Genomic DNA, 17,500 nt, shown 5'->3' on the forward strand with positions numbered 1-17,500 from the left:
GTGTGACCCTGGTTTAGCCCACTGAGGGGAAAGGTTAATCCCTGTAAGAAGTGACCAGTCAGAACCTCTAATAACTAAACTGAGTGATGAGAAACATGTCCAGGCCTCTAATCCAGGCAGTCACATGCTGCTACACATTCCTTCCTTTAAATAAGTCCCACTTAGGTGTGAAAGGGGTAGCCTAGTGGTTAGGGTGTAGAGGCGGCAGGGTAGCCTAGTGGTTAGGGTGTAGAGGCGGCAGGGTAGCCTAGTGGTTAGGGTGTAGAGGCGGCAGGGTAGCCTAGTGGTTAGGGTGTAGAGGCGGCAGGGTAGCCTAGTGGTTAGAGTGTTAGACTAGCAGCTGAAAGGTTGCAAGTTCAAATCCCAGAGCTGACAAGGAGCTGTTGTTCTGCCCCTGAACAGGCAGTTAACCCATTGTTCCTAGGCCGTCATTTTTTGGTTTTTGGATGATCCGGGTTGGAGCGAGCAGTCGCATCCACACTTCGGTCTGCACTTCGGTCTGCAGGTAGTATAACTTTTCATTACATTTCATTACATTTCATTATAGTACAACGGTTTGATTTGTCTAATCTTAGCAATTTCTTCTTAGCTAGCTACATAGCCGTCTTTGTATCGTCTTTGTATCAAAGATAATTGCGTAATTATCGTATTTCGTCGTCCTAACGTAGCCTACAATGCTATCTGCCCAGCAGCTAGCCAGCTAGCTAACGCCCACCGTCTACATAGCTAGCTACATAGCCGTCTCTGTATCAAAGATAATTGTGTAGATAATTGTGTAGTCTAGAGCGATTTTCTAGGTTACCTAGCCAGCTATTGTCGTTCTTTTAACGCAACGTAACGTAATCAACACTGCTAGCTAGCCAGCTAGCCCCTGAATCAACAACGCAGCCACTGCCAGCTAGCCTACAAAGTCAACAACGCAGCCACTGCCAGCTAGCCTACTTCAGCAGTACTGTATCATTTTTAATCATTTTAGTCAATAAGAATAGCAGCACTGTAGAAACTATTACCCTCAACTGAACGACTTGATTAGTGTAGTGTTAGCTAGCTACATAGTTGTCTTTGCTGTCTTCGTATCCAAGATAACTGTGTAGTTTAGAGTGTGTAGTTTTTAGAGTGACTATCTTAATTTACCGAGGTTAGCTAGCCAGCTATTTGTCGTCCTTAACGTAGGAGACACTGCTAGCTAGCCAACAGCTAGCCAACGTCTACCGATTAGAACTCAACAACCCGGTCGCATTCCGCCTCACTCCACAGGTAGTATCACATTTTCATTTAATTTCATTACAGTACAACGGTTTGATTTGTTTGATCGTAGCTAGCTACATAGCTAGCTACATAGCCGTCTCTGTATCAAAGATAATTGTGTAGTCTAGAGCGATTTTCTAGGTTACCTAGCCAGCTATTGTCGTTCTTTTAACGCAACGTAACGTAATCAACACTGCTAGCTAGCCAGCTAGCCCCCGAATCAACAACGCAGCCACTGCCAGCTAGCCTACAAAGTCAACAACGCAGCCACTGCCAGCTAGCCTACTTCAGCAGTACTGTATCATTTTTAATCATTTTAGTCAATAAGATTCTTGCTACGTAAGCTCAACTTTCTGAACATTCGAGACGTGTAGTCCACTTGTCATTCCAATCTCCTTTGCATTAGCGTAGCCTCTTCTGTAGCCTGTCAACTATGTGTCTGTCTATCCCTGTTCTCTCCTCTCTGCACAGACCATACAAACGCTCCACACCGCGTGGCCGCGGCCACCCTAATCTGGTGGTCCCAGCGCGCACGACCCACGTGGAGTTCCAGGTCTCCGGTAGCCTCTGGAACTGCCGATCTGCGGCCAACAAGGCAGAGTTCATCTCAGCCTATGCCTCCCTCCAGTCCCTCGACTTCTTGGCACTGACGGAAACATGGATCACCACAGATAACACTGCTACTCCTACTGCTCTCTCTTCGTCCGCCCACGTGTTCTCGCACACCCCGAGAGCTTCTGGTCAGCGGGGTGGTGGCACGGGATCCTCATCTCTCCCAAGTGGTCATTCTCTCTTTCTCCCTTACCCATCTGTCTATCGCCTCCTTTGAATTCCATGCTGTCACAGTTACCAGCCCTTTCAAGCTTAACATCCTTATCATTTATCGCCCTCCAGGTTCCTCGGAGAGTTCATCAATGAGCTTGATGCCTTGATAAGCTCCTTTCCTGAGGACGGCTCACCTCTCACAGTTCTGGGCGACTTTAACCTCCCCACGTCTACCTTTGACTCATTCCTCTCTGCCTCCTTCTTTCCCTCCTCTCCTCTTTTGACCTCACCCTCTCACCTTCCCCCTACTCACAAGGCAGGCAATACGCTCGACCTCATCTTTACTAGATGCTGTTCTTCCACTAACCTCATTGCAACTCCCCTCCAAGTCTCCGACCACTACCTTGTATCCTTTTCCCTCTCGCTCTCATCCAACACTTCCCACACTGCCCCTACTCGGATGGTATCGCGCCGTCCCAACCTTCGCTCTCTCTCCCCGCTACTCTCTCCTCTTCCATCCTATCATCTCTTCCCTCTGCTCAAACCTTCTCCAACCTATCTCCTGATTCTGCCTCCTCAACCCTCCTCTCCTCCCTTTCTGCATCCTTTGACTCTCTATGTCCCCTATCCTCCAGGCCGGCTCGGTCCTCCCCTCCCGCTCCGTGTCTCGACGACTCATTGCGAGCTCACAGAACAGGGCTCCGGGCAGCCGAGCGGAAATGGAGGAAAACTCGCCTCCCTGCGGACCTGGCATCCTTTCACTCCCTCCTCTCTACATTTTCCTCTTCTGTCGCTGCTGCTAAAGCCACTTTCTACCACTCTAAATTCCAAGCATCTGCCTCTAACCCTAGGAAGCTCTTTGCCACCTTCTCCTCCCTCCTGAATCCTCCTCCCCCCCCTCCTCCCTCTCTGCAGATGACTTCGTCAACCATTTTGAAAAGAAGGTCGACGACATCCGATCCTCGTTTGCTAAGTCAAACGACACCGCTGGTTCTGCTCACACTGCCCTACCCTGTGCTCTGACCTCTTTCTCCCCTCTCTCTCCAGATGAAATCTCGCGTCTTGTGACGGCCGGCCGCCCAACAACCTGCCCGCTTGACCCTATCCCCTCCTCTCTTCTCCAGACCATTTCCGGAGACCTTCTCCCTTACCTCACCTCGCTCATCAACTCATCCCTGACCGCTGGCTACGTCCCTTCCGTCTTCAAGAGAGCGAGAGTTGCACCCCTTCTGAAAAAACCTACACTCGATCCCTCCGATGTCAACAACTACAGACCAGTATCCCTTCTTTCTTTTCTCTCCAAAACCCTTGAACGTGCCGTCCTTGGCCAGCTCTCCCACTATCTCTCTCAGAATGACCTTCTTGATCCAAATCAGTCAGGTTTCAAGACTAGTCATTCAACTGAGACTGCTCTTCTCTGTATCACGGAGGCGCTCCGCACTGCTAAAGCTAACTCTCTCTCCTCTGCTCTCATCCTTCTAGACCTATCGGCTGCCTTCGATACTGTGAACCATCAGATCCTCCTCTCCACCCTCTCCGAGTTGGGCATCTCCGGCGCGGCCCACGCTTGGATTGCGTCCTACCTGACAGGTCGCTCCTACCAGGTGGCGTGGCGAGAATCCGTCTCCTCACCACGTGCTCTCACCACTGGTGTCCCCCAGGGCTCTGTTCTAGGCCCTCTCCTATTCTCACTATACACCAAGTCACTTGGCTCTGTCATAACCTCACATGGTCTCTCCTATCATTGCTATGCAGACGACACACAATTAATCTTCTCCTTTCCCCCTTCTGATGACCAGGTGGCGAATCGCATCTCTGCATGTCTTGCAGACATATCAGTGTGGATGACGGATCACCACCTCAAGCTGAACCTCGGCAAGACGGAGCTGCTCTTCCTCCCGGGGAAGGACTGCCCGTTCCATGATCTCGCCATCACGGTTGACAACTCCACTGTGTCCTCCTCCCAGAGCGCTAAGAACCTTGGCGTGATCCTGGACAACACCCTGTCGTTCTCAACTAACATCAAGGCGGTGGCCCGTTCCTGTAGGTTCATGCTCTACAACATCCCAGAGTACGACCCTGCCTCACACAGGAAGCGGCGCAGGTCCTAATCCAGGCACTTGTCATCTCCCGTCTGGATTACTGCAACTCGCTGTTGGCTGGGCTCCCTGCCTGTGCCATTAAACCCTACAACTCATCCAGAACGCCGCAGCCCGTCTGGTGTTCAACCTTCCCAAGTTCTCTCACGTCACCCCGCTCCTCCGCTCTCTCCACTGGCTTCCAGTTGAAGCTCGCATCCGCTACAAGACCATGGTGCTTGCCTACGGAGCTGTGAGGGGAACGGCACCTCAGTACCTCCAGGCTCTGATCAGGCCCTACACCCAAACAAGGGCACTGCGTTCATCCACCTCTGGCCTGCTCGCCTCCCTACCACTGAGGAAGTACAGTTCCCGCTCAGCCCAGTCAAAACTGTTCGCTGCTCTGGCCCCCCAATGGTGGAACAAACTCCCTCACGACGCCAGGACAGCGGAGTCAATCACCACCTTCCGGAGACACCTGAAACCCCACCTCTTTAAGGAATACCTAGGATAGGATAAAGTAATCCTTCTCACCCCCCTTAAAGATTTAGATGCACTATTGTAAAGTGGCTGCTCCACTGGATGTCATAAGGTGAATGCACCAATTTGTAAGTCGCTCTGGATAAGAGCGTCTGCTAAATGACTTAAATGTAAATGTAAAAATTGAAAATAAGAATTTGTTCTTAACTGACTTGCCTAGTTAAATAAAAGGTCAAATATATATATATTTTTTAAACCACCTAACATGGTCCTGTGGTAGAGAGGTTCAACACCACAACTCAGTGAGCTTCTTTCACATGGCTCTTCAGAGTCATTTTGAGTCCATCGTCTAAATGGTATTGTTCAAATTAGTATCAACCAGCTACATGAAGACCTCAGTGGTCTCTCCCCCTCTTGTAACCATTCTCACTGCCTAGTGTCCTTGTCCACTACTGGTCCCTCCCCTCTTCCCCTCCCCCTCTTGTAACCATTCTCCCTGCCTAGTGTCCTTGTCACTACTGGTCCACTCCCTTTGACCAGGGTCCTATTACCCTATGGGCCCTGGTCAAAAGTAGTGCACTATAAAGGGAATAGTGTGCCATTTTGGATTCAGCCTCTGGTTAATGCATACGGACAGGGTACAGTTAGTGTGGGAAATGTCCCTCTTCATCTGGTGTAAACCAGTCTGACTGAGAAGAGGGGGTCTCCTGGGCAGGGAAGGTAGACACCCACAACACTTCAGATGTTTCTTCAGGTTTCATCATGAAGTCCTGAGTTCTTGTTGTTTTTCACTCACATTGCTGGAATAACTGTACATGCTTTCCTCCTGTAGATCTTTAAAGTGTCTTCTCCTCCTTTCTCCTCCTTTCTCCTCTTCCCCATCCTCCTCTCCTCTCCTCCTTTCTCCTCTTCCCCATCCTCCTCTCCTCTCCTCCTTTCTCCTCCTTTCTCCTCTCCTCTCCTCCAGCCTCCTCTCCTCCTTTCTCCTCTCCTCCAGCCTCCTCTCTTTTCACCTCTTCCCCATCCTCCTCTCCCCCATCCTCCTCTCCTCCTTTCTCCTCTTCCCCATCCTCCTCTCCTCTCCCCATCCTTCTCCTCTCCTCCTTTCTTCCCCATCCTCCTCTCCCCATCCTCCTCTCCTCTTCCCCATCATCCTCTCCCCATCCTCCTCTCCTCCTTTCTCCTCTCCCCATCCTCATCTCTCTCCCCATCCTCCTCTCTCTCTCCTCCTTTCTCCCTCTTTCCTCCCTCCTCCTCTCTCCCCCCATCCTCCTGGAAATCCTCCTAATGATATTGGTCCTCCTACGGATGGGTTGTTTTTGCTATTCCCCTGTATACAAACGTATTTGTAATAGTTGGTGGGGGTGTTTTGTGAGAAGTTTATGGGGTCTAGATTTTTGAATTTTCTCCCCCATCCTATCACCAGTCTCATGTTGTTGGGGTTGTGGTTGGGGTATAGATGATTCCCCTCCTTTCTCCTGGGTGGGGGATCCTTAACTTTGAAAGTAAATCCTCCCTCCCAATGTGTTTTCTCCTCTTCCCCACAAGAAGGTGGGGTTGTAGTTGTTGGGGTGGGGTAATGACTGTTTTGGGGTTGTGGGTGGGGTTGTAGTTGTGGGTGGGGTTGTTGGTGGGGTGTATTTTGGGGTGGGGTTGTAGTTATGGGTTTTCTGTTGTAGTGTGGGGTGTAGTTTGGATAATAGTTGTTCTCAAGTTGTGGAGTTGTAGCATGTTGGTAGGGGTTGGGGTTGTTGGTAGGTGGGTTGTTGGTGGTTGTGGTTGTAGTTGTGGGTGGGGTGTAATGTTGGTCCCCCATGGGGTGTATTTCCTTAGGGTTGTGGGTTCCCCAGGTTTAAGTTGTTGGTGGGGGTTGGGGTTGTGGGTGGGGTGCATTTAGTTGGTAGGGGTTGTGGGTGGGGTCCAGATGCTGTTGGGGTTGTGGGTGGGGTTGTGGTTGTTGGTTAGGGTTGTAGGGTTGTGGGTGGGGTGTAGTTGTGGGTGGGGTTGGGTTGTTGGGGGTGGGGTGTAATGTTGTTGGGGTTGGGGTTGTGTGTGGGGTGTAGATGTTAAGTGGGGTTGGGGTTGTGGGTGGGGTGTAGTTGACTTGTTGTAGATGTTGGTGGGGTTGGGGTTGTGGGTCAAATATATGTTGGTGGGGTTTTTTAAACCACCTAACATGGTCCTGTGGGTGGGGGGTGTAGTTGTTGTTGGGGTTGTGGGTGGGGTGTAGATGTTGGTGGGGTTGGGGTTGTGGGTGGGGTGGGGTGAGCTTCTTTCAGATGGTTGTTGGGGTGAGTGTTTTTGGGGTTGTGGGTGGGGTCTAAATGGTGGGGTTGTGGGTCAAATGTAGTGTTGTTGTGGGTTGTGGGTCAACCAGTGTAGTTGTTGGTGGGGAAGTGGGGGTCAGTGGGGGTGGGGTCTGTTGGTCTTGGGGTTGTGGGTGGGGTGTAGATGTTGTTGGGGTTGTGGGTGGGGTGTAGTTGTTGGTGGGGTTGGGGTTGTGGGTGGGGTGTAAGTTGTTCTGGGGTTGGGGTTGTGGGTGGGGGTGTAGTTGTTGTCCACTGGGTGGGGTGTAGATGTTGGTTGGGTTGGGGTTGTGGGTGGGTGTAGATGTTGGTGGGGTTGGGTTGTGGGTGTAGATGTTGTTGGGAATAGTGTGGGGTGTAGTTGTTTGGATTGGGGCCTGGGTGGGGTGTAGATGTTGGTGGGGTTGGGGTTGTGGGTGGGGTGTAGACGGTTGGTGGGGTTGGGGTACAGGGTGGGGTGTAGGAAATGTTGTCTTCATCTGGTGTTGGGGTTGTCTGACTGAGTTGTTGGTGGGGTTGGGGTTGTGGGTGGGGTGTAGTTGGGGTTGTGGGTGGGGTGTAGGGAAGGTTAGACACCCACAACACTTGGATGGTTCTTCAGGTTTGGGTGGGGTGTAGATGTTGTTGGGGTTCTTGTTGTAGATTTTCACTGGGGTTTGCTGGAATGTTGTTGGGGTTGTGGGTGGGGTGTAACTGTACATGGGGTTGGGGTTGTGGGTCCTGTAGATCTTTGGGGTTGGGGTTGTGGGTGGGGTCTAGATGTTGGTGGGGTTGGGGTTGTGGGTGGGGTGTAGATGTTGGTGGGGTTGGGGTTGTGGGTGGGGTGTAGATGTTGGTGGGGTTGGGGTTGTGGGTGGGGTCCTCCTGTTCCTGGGGTTGGGGTGGGTGGGGTTAGATGTTGGTGGGGTTGGGGTTGTGGGTGGGGTGTAGTTGTTGGTGGGGTTGGCCTCCTCTCCTTGTGGGTGGGGTGCCTAGATGTTTGGGGTTGGGGTTGTGGGTGGGGTCCATGCCTGTTCTTGTGGGTGGGGTGTCTCCTGTTTGGGGTTGGGGTTGTGGGTCCCCCATGTTGGTCTGGGGTTGTGGGTTCTAGTTGTTTCCCCATCCTTCTGGGTGGGGTCCCCATGTTGGTGGGGTTGGGGTTGTGGGTGGGGTTCTGTTCTTTGGGGTTGTGGGTGGGGTCCCCATGTTGGTGGGGTTGGGGTTGTGGGTGGGGTGTAGTTGTTGGTCCTGGGGTTGTGGGTGGGGTGTAGATGTTCCCTGGGGTTGGGGTTCTGGGTCCTCATCTTGGTGGGGTTCCTCCTGGGTGGGGTCTAGATGTTTCTGGGGTTCTTTCCCATCCTCCTCTGGGTGGGGTGTAGATCTCCTCTTCCACATCCTCCTGGGGTCTCCTCCTCCTTTCTCCTCTTCCCCATCCTCCTGGGTCCTCTCCTCTGGGTGGGGTTGGGTAGTTGTTGGTGGGGTTGTGGCTGTTGTTGGGGTTGTGGGTGGGGGGGTTGGTGGGGTTGGGGTTGTGGGTGGGGTTGTTGGGGGTGGGGTGTATGTTGTTGGGGTTGTTGGGGTGTAGGTGTTGTTGGGGTTTGGGTGGGGTTATGTTGGTGGGGTTGGGGTTGTGGGTGGGGTGTAGTGTTGTTGGGGTTGTGGGTGGGGTGTAGTTGTTGATGGGTTGGGGTTGTGGGTGGGGTGTAGATGTTGGGGTTAGTTGTGGGTGGGGTGGGGTTGTTGGGGTTGTGGGTGGGGGTGTAGTTGTGGGTTGGGGTTGTGGGTGGGGTGTAGATGTTGGTGGGGTTGGGGTTGTGGGTGGGGGTAGATGTTTGGGGTAGGGTGGGGTGTGATGGTGGGGTTGTGGGTGGGGTGTAGATGTTGGTGGGGTTGGGGTTGTGGGTGGGGTTGTGGTGGGGTTTGGGTAGGGTTGTGGGTGGGGTTGTAGTTGTGGGTGTGGATGTTGTTGGGGTTGTGGGTGTGTAGGGTTGGGGTTGTGGGTGGGGTGTAGAGTTGTTGGGTGGGGTTGTAGTTGGTGGGGTGTAATAGAGTTGGTGGGGTTGGGGTTGTGGGTGGGTGTAGATGTTGGTGGGGTTGGGGTTGTGGGTGGGGTGTAGATGTTGGTGGGGTTGGGGGTGGGTGGGGTGTAGATGTTGGTGGTTGGGGTTGTGGGTGGGGTGTAGATGTTGGTGGGGTTGGGGTTGTGGGTGGGGTGTAGTTGTTGTTGGGGTTGTGGGTGGGGTGTAGTTGTTGGTGGGGTTGGGGTTGTGGGTGGGGTGTAGATGTTGGTGGGGTTGGGGTTGTGGGTGGGGTGTAGATGTTGTTGGGGTTGTGGGTGGGTGTAGTAGATGTTGGTGGGGTTGGGGTTGTGGGTGGGGTGTAGATGTTGGTTGGGGTTGGGGTTGTGGGTGGGGTGTAGATGTTGGTGGGGTTGGGGTTGTGGGTGGGGTGTAGATGTTGGTGGGGTTGGGGTTGTGGGTGGGGTGTAGTTGGTTGGGGTTGTGGGTGGGGTGTAGATGTTGGTGGGGTTGGGGTTGTGGGTGGGGTGTAGATGTTGGTGGGGTTGTTTGGTGGGGTGTAGGTTGGGGTTGTGGGTGGGTGGGGTGTAGATGTTGGTGGGGTTGGGGTTGTGGGTGGGGTGTAGTTGTTGGTGGGGTTGGGGTTGTGGGTGGGGTGTAGATGTTGTTGGGGTTGTGGGTGGGGTTGTGGGTGGGGTGTAGATGTTGGTGGGGTTGGGGTTGTGGGTGGGGTGTAGATGTTGGTGGGGTTGGGGTTGTGGGTGGGGTGTAGATGTTTGGGGTTGGGGTTGTGGGTGGGGGTAGGGGTTGTTGGGGTGTAGGGTTGGGGTTGTGGGTGGGGTGTAGATGTTTGGGGTTGGGGTTGTGGGTGGGGTGTAGTTGTTGTTGGGGTTGTGGGTGGGGTGTAGATGTTGGTGGGGTTGGGGTTGTGGGTGGGGTGTAGATGTTGTTGTTGGGGTTGTGGGTGGGGTGTAGATGTTGGTGGGGTTGTGGGTTGTGGGTGGGGTGTAGATGTTGGTGGGGTTGGGGTTGTGGGTGGGGTGTAGATGTTGGTGGGGTTGGGGTTGTGGGTGGGGTGTAGATGTTGGTGGGGTTGGGGTTGTGGGTGGGGTGTAGATGTTGTTGGGGTTGTGGGTGGGGGGTTGGGTGGGGTGGTGGGGTTGGGGTTGTGGGTGGGGTGTAGATGTTGTTGTTGGGGTTGTGGGTGGGGTGTAGATGTTGGTGGGGTTGGGGTTGTGGGTGGGGTGTAGATGTTGGTGGGGTTGGGGTTGTGGGTGGGGTGTAGTTGTTGGTGGGGTTGGGGTTGTGGGTGGGGTGTAGTTGTTGGGGTGGTTGGTGGGGTTGGGGTTGTGGGTGGGGTGTAGATGTTGTTGGGGTTGTGGGTGGGGTGTAGTTGTTGGTGGGGTTGGGGTTGTGGGTGGTAGTTGTTGGGTTGGGGTTGTGGGTGGGGTGTAGATGTTGGTGGGGTTGGGGTTGTGGGTGGGGTGTAGATGTTGTTGGGGTTGTGGGTGGGGTGTAGATGTTGTTGGGGTTGGGGTTGGGGTGGGGTGTAGATGTTGGTGGGGTTGGGGTTGTGGGTGGGGTGTAGATGTTGGTGGGTTGTGGGTGGGGGGGTTGGTGGGGTTGGGGTGGGTAGATGTTGGTGGGGTTGGGGTTGTGGGTGTGGGTGTGGTTGGGGTTGTGGGTGGGGTGTAGGTTGGGGTTGTGGGTGGGGTGTAGATGTTGGTGGGGTTGGGGTTGTGGGTGGGGTGTAGTTGTTGTTGGGGTTGTGGGTGGGGTGTAGTTGTTGGTGGGGTTGGGGTTGTGGGTGGGGTGTAGATGTTGGTGGGGTTGGGGTTGTGGGTGGGGTGTAGATGTTGTGGGGTTGGGGTTGTGGGTGGGGTGTAGTTGTTGGTGGGGTTGGGGTTGTGGGTGGGGTGTAGATGTTGGTGTAGGGTTGGGGTTGTGGGTGGGGTGTAGATGTTGGTGGGGTTGGGGTTGTGGGTGGGGTGTAGATGTTGTTGGTGGGGTGGGGGGTTTGTTGGTGGGGTGTAGTTGTTGGTGGGGTTGGGGTTGTGGGTGGGGTGTAGATGTTGGTTGGGGTTGTGGGTTGTGGGTGGGGGTGTAGATGTTGGTGGGGTTGGGGTTGTGGGTGGGGTGTAGTTGTTGGTGGGGTTGGGGTTGTGGGTGGGGTGTAGATGTTGGTGGGGTTGGGGTTGTGGGTGGGGTGTAGATGTTGTAGTTGGGGTTGTTGGTGGGGTTGGGGTTGTGGGTGGGTGTAGATGTTGGTGGGGTTGTTGGTGGGGTGTAGATGTTGGTGGGGTTGTGGGTGGGTGGTGTAGATGTTGTTGGGGTTGTGGGTGGGGTGTAGTTGTTGTTGGGGTTGGGGTTGTGGGTGGGGTGTAGATGTTGGTGGGGTTGGGGTTGTGGGTGGGGTGTAGATGTTGGTGGGGTTGGGGTTGTGTTGGGGGTGGGTGGGGTGTAGATGTTGGTGGGGTTGGGGTTGTTGGTGGGATGTTGGTGGTTGTTGGGTGTGGGTGTAGATGGGGTTGTGGGGGGGTGTAGATGTTGGTGGGGTTGGGGTTGTGGGTGGGGTGTAGATGTTGTTGGGGTTGGGGTTGTGGGTGGGGTGTAGATGTTGTTGGGGTTGGGGTGGGGTGTAGATGGTTGGGGTTGTGGGTGGGGTGTAGATGTTGTTGGGGTTGTGGGTGTGGGTGGGGTGTAGATGTTGGTGGGGTTGGGGTTGTGGGTGGGGTGTAGATGTTGGTGGGGTTGGGGTTGTGGGTGGGGTGTAGATGTTGGTGGGGTTGGGGTTGTGGGTGGGGTGTAGTTGTTGGTGGGGTTGGGGTTGTGGGGTGGGGTTGGGGTTGTGGGTGGGGTGTAGTTGTTGTTGGGGTTGTGGGTGGGGTGTAGATGTTGGTGGGGTTGGGGTTGTGGGTGGGGTGTAGATGTTGGTGGGGTTGGGGTTGTGGGTGGGGGTAGTGTAGTTGTTTGGTGGGGGTAGTTGGGGTTGTGGGTGGGGTGTAGATGTTGGTGGGGTTGGGGTTGTGGGTGGGGTGTAGTTGTTGTTGGGGTTGTGGGTGGGGTGTAGATGTTTGGTGGGGTTGGGGTTGTGGGTGGGGTGTGTAGATGTTGTGGGTGGGGTGTAGATGTTGGGGTTGTGGGTGGGGTGTAGATGTTGGTGGGGTTGGGGTTGTGGGGGGGTGTGTTGGTGGGGTTGGGGTTGTGGGTGGGGTGTAGATGTTGTTGGGGTTGTGGGTGGGGTGTAGTTGTTGTTGGGGTTGTGGGTGGGGTGTAGTTGTTGGTGGGGTTGGGGTTGTGGGTGGGGTGTAGATGTTGGTGGGGTTGGGGTTGTGGGTGGGGTGTAGATGTTGGTGGGGTTGGGGTTGTGGGTGGGGTGTAGATGTAGTTGGGGTTGTGGGTGGGTGTAGTGTTGGTGGGGTTGGGGTTGTGGGTGGGGTGTAGATGTTGGTGGGGTTGGGGTTGTGGGTGGGGGGTGTAGATGTTGGTGGGGTTGGGGTTGTGGGTGGGGTGTAGATGTTGGTGGGGTTGGGGTTGTTGGGGTTGTGGGTGGGGTGTAGATGTTGGTGGGGTTGGGGTTGTGTTGGGTGGGGTGTAGATGTTGGTGGGGTTGGGGTTGTGGGTGGGGTGTAGATGTTGGTGGGGTTGGGGTTGTGGGTGGGGTGTAGGGTTGTTGGTGGGGTTGGGGTTGTGGGTGGGGTGTGTTGTTGTTGGGGTTGTGGGTGGGGTGTAGATGTTGGTGGGGTTGGGGTTGTGGGTGGGGTGTAGATGTTGGTGGGGTTGGGGTTGTGGGTGGGGTGTAGGTGATGTTGTTGGGGTTGTGGGTGGGGTGTAGATGTTGGTGGGGTTGGGGTTGTGGGTGGGGTGTAGATGTTGGTGGGGTTGGGGTTGTGGGTGGGGTGTAGATGTTGTTGGGGTTGGGGTTGTTGGTGGTTGGTTGGGGTTGTGGGTGGGGTGTAGATGTTGGTGGGGTTGGGGTTGTGGGTGGGGTGTAGATGTTGGTGGGGTTGGGGTTGTGGGTGGGGTGTAGATGTTGGTGGGGTTGGGGTTGTGGGTGGGGTGTAGATGTTGTTGGGGTTGTGGGTGGGGTGTAGTTGTTGGTGGGGTTGGGGTTGTGGGTGGGGTGTAGATGTTGTGGGGTTGGGGTTGTGGGTGGGGTGTAGATGTTGTTGGGGTTGGGGTTGTGGGTGGGGTGTAGATGTTGTTGGGGTTGTGGGTGGGGTGGGGTGTAGATGTTGGTGGGGTTGGGGTTGTGGGTGGGGTTAGATGTTGTTGGGGTTGTGGGTGGGGTGTAGATGTTGGTGGGGTTGGGGTTGTGGGTGGGGTGTAGATGTTGGTGGGGTTGGGGTTGTGGGTGGGGTGTAGTTGTTGGTGGGGTTGGGGTTGTGGGTGGGGTGTAGTTGTTGGGGTTGTGGGTGGGGTGTAGTTGTTGTTGGGGTTGTGGGTGGGGTGTAGATGTTGGTGGGGTTGGGGTGGGTGGGGTGTAGTTGTTGGGGGGTTGTGGGTGGTTGGTGTAGGGTTGGGGTTGTGGGTGGGGTGTAGATGGGTTGGGGTTGTGGGTGGGGTGTAGTTGTTGGTGGGGTTGGGGTTGTGGGTGGGGTGTAGATGTTGGTGGGGTTGGGGTTGTGGGTGGGGTGTAGTTGTTGGTGGGGTTGTGGGTGGGGTGTAGATGTTGGTGGGGTTGGGGTTGTGGGTGGGGTGTAGATGTTGTTGGGGTTGGGGTGTAGGTGGGGTGGGGTTGTGGGTGGGGTGTAGATGTTTGGTGGGGTTGGGGTTGTGGGTGGGGTGTAGTTGTTTGTTGGGGTTGTGGGTGGGGTGTAGATGTTGGTGGGGTTGGGGTTGTGGGTGGGGTGTAGTTGTTTGTTGGGGTTGTGGGTGGGGTGTAGTTGTTGGGGTTGTGGGTGGGGTGTAGGGTTGTGGGTGGGGTGTAGATGTTGGTGGGGTTGGGGTTGTGGGTGGGGATGTTGTGGGGTTGGGGTTGTGGGTGGTGGATGGTTGGGGTTGTGGGTGGGGTTGTAGTTGTTGGTGGGGTTGGGGTTGTGGGTGGGGGATGTTGTGGGGTTGTTGTGGGTGGGGTTAGTTGTTGTTGGGGTTGTGGGTGGGGTGTAGATGTTGGTGGGGTTGGGGTTGTGGGTGGGGTGTAGATGTTGTTGGGGTTGGGGTTGGGGTGGGGTGTAGATGGTGGGGTTGTGGGTGGGGTGTAGATGTTGGTGGGGTTGGGGTTGTGGGTGGGGTTGTAGATGTTGGGTTGTGGGTGGGGTGTAGTTGTTGTTGGGGTTGTGGGTGGGGTGTAGATGTTGGTGGGGTTGGGGTTGTGGGTGGGGTGTAGATGTTGTTGGGGTTGTGGGTGGGGTGGGGTTGGGGTTGTGGGTGGGGTGTAGATGTTGGTGGGGTTGGGGTTGTGGGTGGGGTGTAGATGTTGGTGGGGTTGGGGTTGTGGGTGGTTGTGGGTGTAGTTGTTGGTGGGGTTGGGGTTGTGGGTGGGGTGTAGTTGTTGTTGGGTTGTGGGTGGGGTGTAGATGTTGGTGGGGTTGGGGTTGTGGGTGGGTAGTTGTTGTAGATGTTGGTGGGGTTGGGGTTGTGGGTGGGGTGTAGTTGTTGTTGGGGTTGTGGGTGGGGTGTAGATGTTGGTGGGGTTGGGGTTGTGGGTGGGGTGTAGATGTTGTAGTTGTTGGTGGGGTTGGGGTTGTGGGTGGGGTGTAGATGTTGGTGGGGTTGGGGTTGTGGGTGGGGTGTAGATGTTTGGGGTTGGGGTTGTGGGTGGGGTGTAGATGTTGGTGGGGTTGGGGTTGTGGGTGGTGTAGATGTTGGTGGGGTTGGGGTTGTGGGTGGGGTGTAGATGTTGTTGGGGTTGTGGGTGGGGTGTAGTTGTTGGTGGGGTTGGGGTTGTGGGTGGGGTGTAGATGTTGTTGGGGTTGGGGTTGGGTGGGGTGTAGTTGTTGGTGGGGTTGGGGTTGTGGGTGGGGTGTAGATGTTGGTGGGGTTGGGGTTGTGGGTGGGGTGTAGATGTTTGGGGTTGGGGTTGTGGGTGGGGTGTAGATGTTGGTGGGGTTGGGGTTGTGGGTGGGGTGTAGTTGTTGGGGTTGTGGGTGGGGTGTAGATGTTGGTGGGGTTGGGGTTGTGGGTGGGGTGTAGATGTTGGTGGGGTTGGGGTTGTGGGTGGGGTGTAGTTGTTGTTGGGGTTGTGGGTGGGGGTGTATGTTTGGGGTTGGGGTTGTGGGTTGTAGATGGGTTGGGGTTGTGGGTGGGGTTGTTGTTGTTGGGGTTGTGGGTGGGGTGTAGATGTTGGTGGGGGGGTTGGGGTTGTGGGTGGGGTGTAGTTGTTTGGGGTTGGGGTTGTGGGTGGGGTGTAGATGTTGGTGGGGTTGGGGTTGTGGGTGGGGTGTAGTTGTTGGTTGGGGTTGTGGGTGGGGTGTAGATGTTTGTTGGGGTTGTGGGTGGGGTGGGTTGTTGGGGTTGTGGGTGGGGTGTAGATGTTGTTGGGGTTGTGGGTGGGGTGTAGATGTTGGTGGGGTTGGGGTTGTGGGTGGGGTGTAGATGTTGTGGGGTTGGGGTTGTGGGTGGGGTGTAGATGTTGGTGGGGTTGGGGTTGTGGGTGGTGTGGGGTTGGGGTTGTGGGTGGGGTGTAGATGTTTGGTGGGGTTGGTGTTGTGGGTGGGGTGTAGATGTTGGTGGGGTTGGGGTTGTGGGTGGGGTGTAGATGTTGGGGTTGGGGTTGTGGGTGGGGTGTAGATGTTGGTGGGGTTGGGGTTGTGGGTGGGGTGTAGTTGTTGTGGGTTAGATGTTGGTGGGGGTTGGGGTTGTGGGTGGGGTTGGTTGAGATGATGGCAGATTTATTTTGATAACATGCCAACAATGCTCTTTAGTCAACGATGTGTGTCAGTGAGATGCGAGTCAGCGTCTCTATCTGACCCCCTTTCTCTCTCTCCTCTCTCTCCCCTCTCTCCTTTCTCTCTCCCCCTCTTTCTCGCTCTCTCTCTCTCTCCCCCTCTTTCCCTTTCTCCCTCTTTCTTTCTCCCTCACCTCTCTCTCTCCCCTCTTTCTCTCCTCTCCCCTCATTTCTCTCTCCCTCCCCTCTTTCTCTCCTCTCTCTCTCCCTCTCCCTCCCCCTCTTTCTCTCTCCCTCCCCCTCTTTCTCTCCCTCCTCTCTCTCCCCCTCTCTCCCCCTCTTTCTCTCTCTCTTGCTGTTCCCTCTCTCCCCCTCTCTCCCCCTCTCTCCCCCTCGCTCCATTTCCCTCCGACAACTTGCTGTTTGCTCCCTCTTGTTTATACCACCTGATATCCCCTCCTCTCTGTCCTCTATCTCTCCCCTCCTCTCTGTCCTCTATCTCTCCCCTCTCTGTCCTCTATCTCTCCTTCCCTCTCTGTCCTCTATCTCTCTCCTCTCTGTCCTCTATCTCTCCCTCCTCTCTGTCCTCTATCTCCTCCCCTCTCTGTCCTCTATCTCTCCTTCCCTCTCTGTCCTCTATCTCTCCCCTCCTCTCTGTCCTCTATCTCTCCCCCCTCTCTGTCCTCTATCTCTCCTGCCCTCTCTGTCCTCTATCTCTCCCCCTCCTCTCTGTCCTCTATCTCTCCTTCCCTCTCTGTCCTCTATCTCTCCCCTCCTCTCTGTCCTCTATCTCTCCTTCCCTCTCTGTCCTCTATCTCTCCTTCCCTCTCTGTCCTCTATCTCTCCCTCCCTCTCTGTCCTCTATCTCTCCCCTTCCTCTCTGTCCTCTATCTCTCCTTCCTCTCTGTCCTCTATCTCTCCCCTCCTCTCTGTCCTCTATCTCTCCCCCCTCTCTGTCCTCTATCTCTCCCCTCCTCTCTGTCCTCTATCTCTCCTTCCCTCTCTGTCCTCTATCTCTCCCCCCTCTCTGTCCTCTATCTCTCCCCTCCTCTCTGTCCTCTATCTCTCCTTCCCTCTCTGTCCTCTATCTCTCCTTCCCTCTCTGTCCTCTATCTCTCCCCCCTCTCTGTCCTCTATCTCTCCTTCCCTCTCTGTCCTCTATCTCTCCTTCCCTCTCTGTCCTCTATCTCTCCTTCCCTCTCTGTCCTCTATCTCTCCCCTCCTCTCTGTCCTCTATCTCTCCCCCTCTCTGTCCTCTATCTCTCCCCTCCTCTCTGTCCTCTATCTCTCCCCCCTCTCTGTCCTCTATCTCTCCTTCCCTCTCTGTCCTCTATCTCTCCTCCCCCTCTCTGTCCTCTATCTCTCCTCCCCTCTCTGTCCTCTATCTCTCCTCCTCCTCTCTGTCCTCTATCTCTCCTCCCTCTCTGTCCTCTATCTCTCCTCCCTCTCTGTCCTCTATCTCTCCTCCCCTCTCTGTCCTCTATCTCTCCTCCCCTCTCTGTCCTCTATCTCTCCTCCCCTCTCTGTCCTCTATCTCTCCTCCCTCTCTGTCTCTATCTCTCCCTCCCTCTCTGTCCTCTATCTCTCCTCCCTCTCCTTCCTCTCTGTCTCCTCCCCTCTCTGTCCTCTATCTCTCCTCCCCTCTCTGTCCTCTATCTCTCTTCCCCTCTCTGTCCTCTATCTCTCCCTCCCCTCTCTGTCCTCTATCTCCCTCCCCTCTCTGTCCTCTATCTCTCCTCCCTCTCTGTCCTCTATCTCTCCTCCCTCTCTGTCTCCTATCTCTCCTCCCTCTCTGTC

General features: G+C 55.1%; 1 protein-coding gene across 1 annotated transcript in view; it reads left to right on the plus strand.

Moving 5' to 3' along the window:
• The window catches only part of LOC135567157 (transmembrane protein 47-like), a 30,360-nt gene that overhangs the window by 12,022 nt on the left and 838 nt on the right, over positions 1–17,500 (plus strand). The gene's annotated exons all lie outside the window — the stretch shown is intronic.

The sequence above is a fragment of the Oncorhynchus nerka genome, unplaced genomic scaffold, assembly GCF_034236695.1.
Source record: "Oncorhynchus nerka isolate Pitt River unplaced genomic scaffold, Oner_Uvic_2.0 unplaced_scaffold_2493, whole genome shotgun sequence".
NCBI lineage: Eukaryota > Metazoa > Chordata > Actinopteri > Salmoniformes > Salmonidae > Oncorhynchus > Oncorhynchus nerka.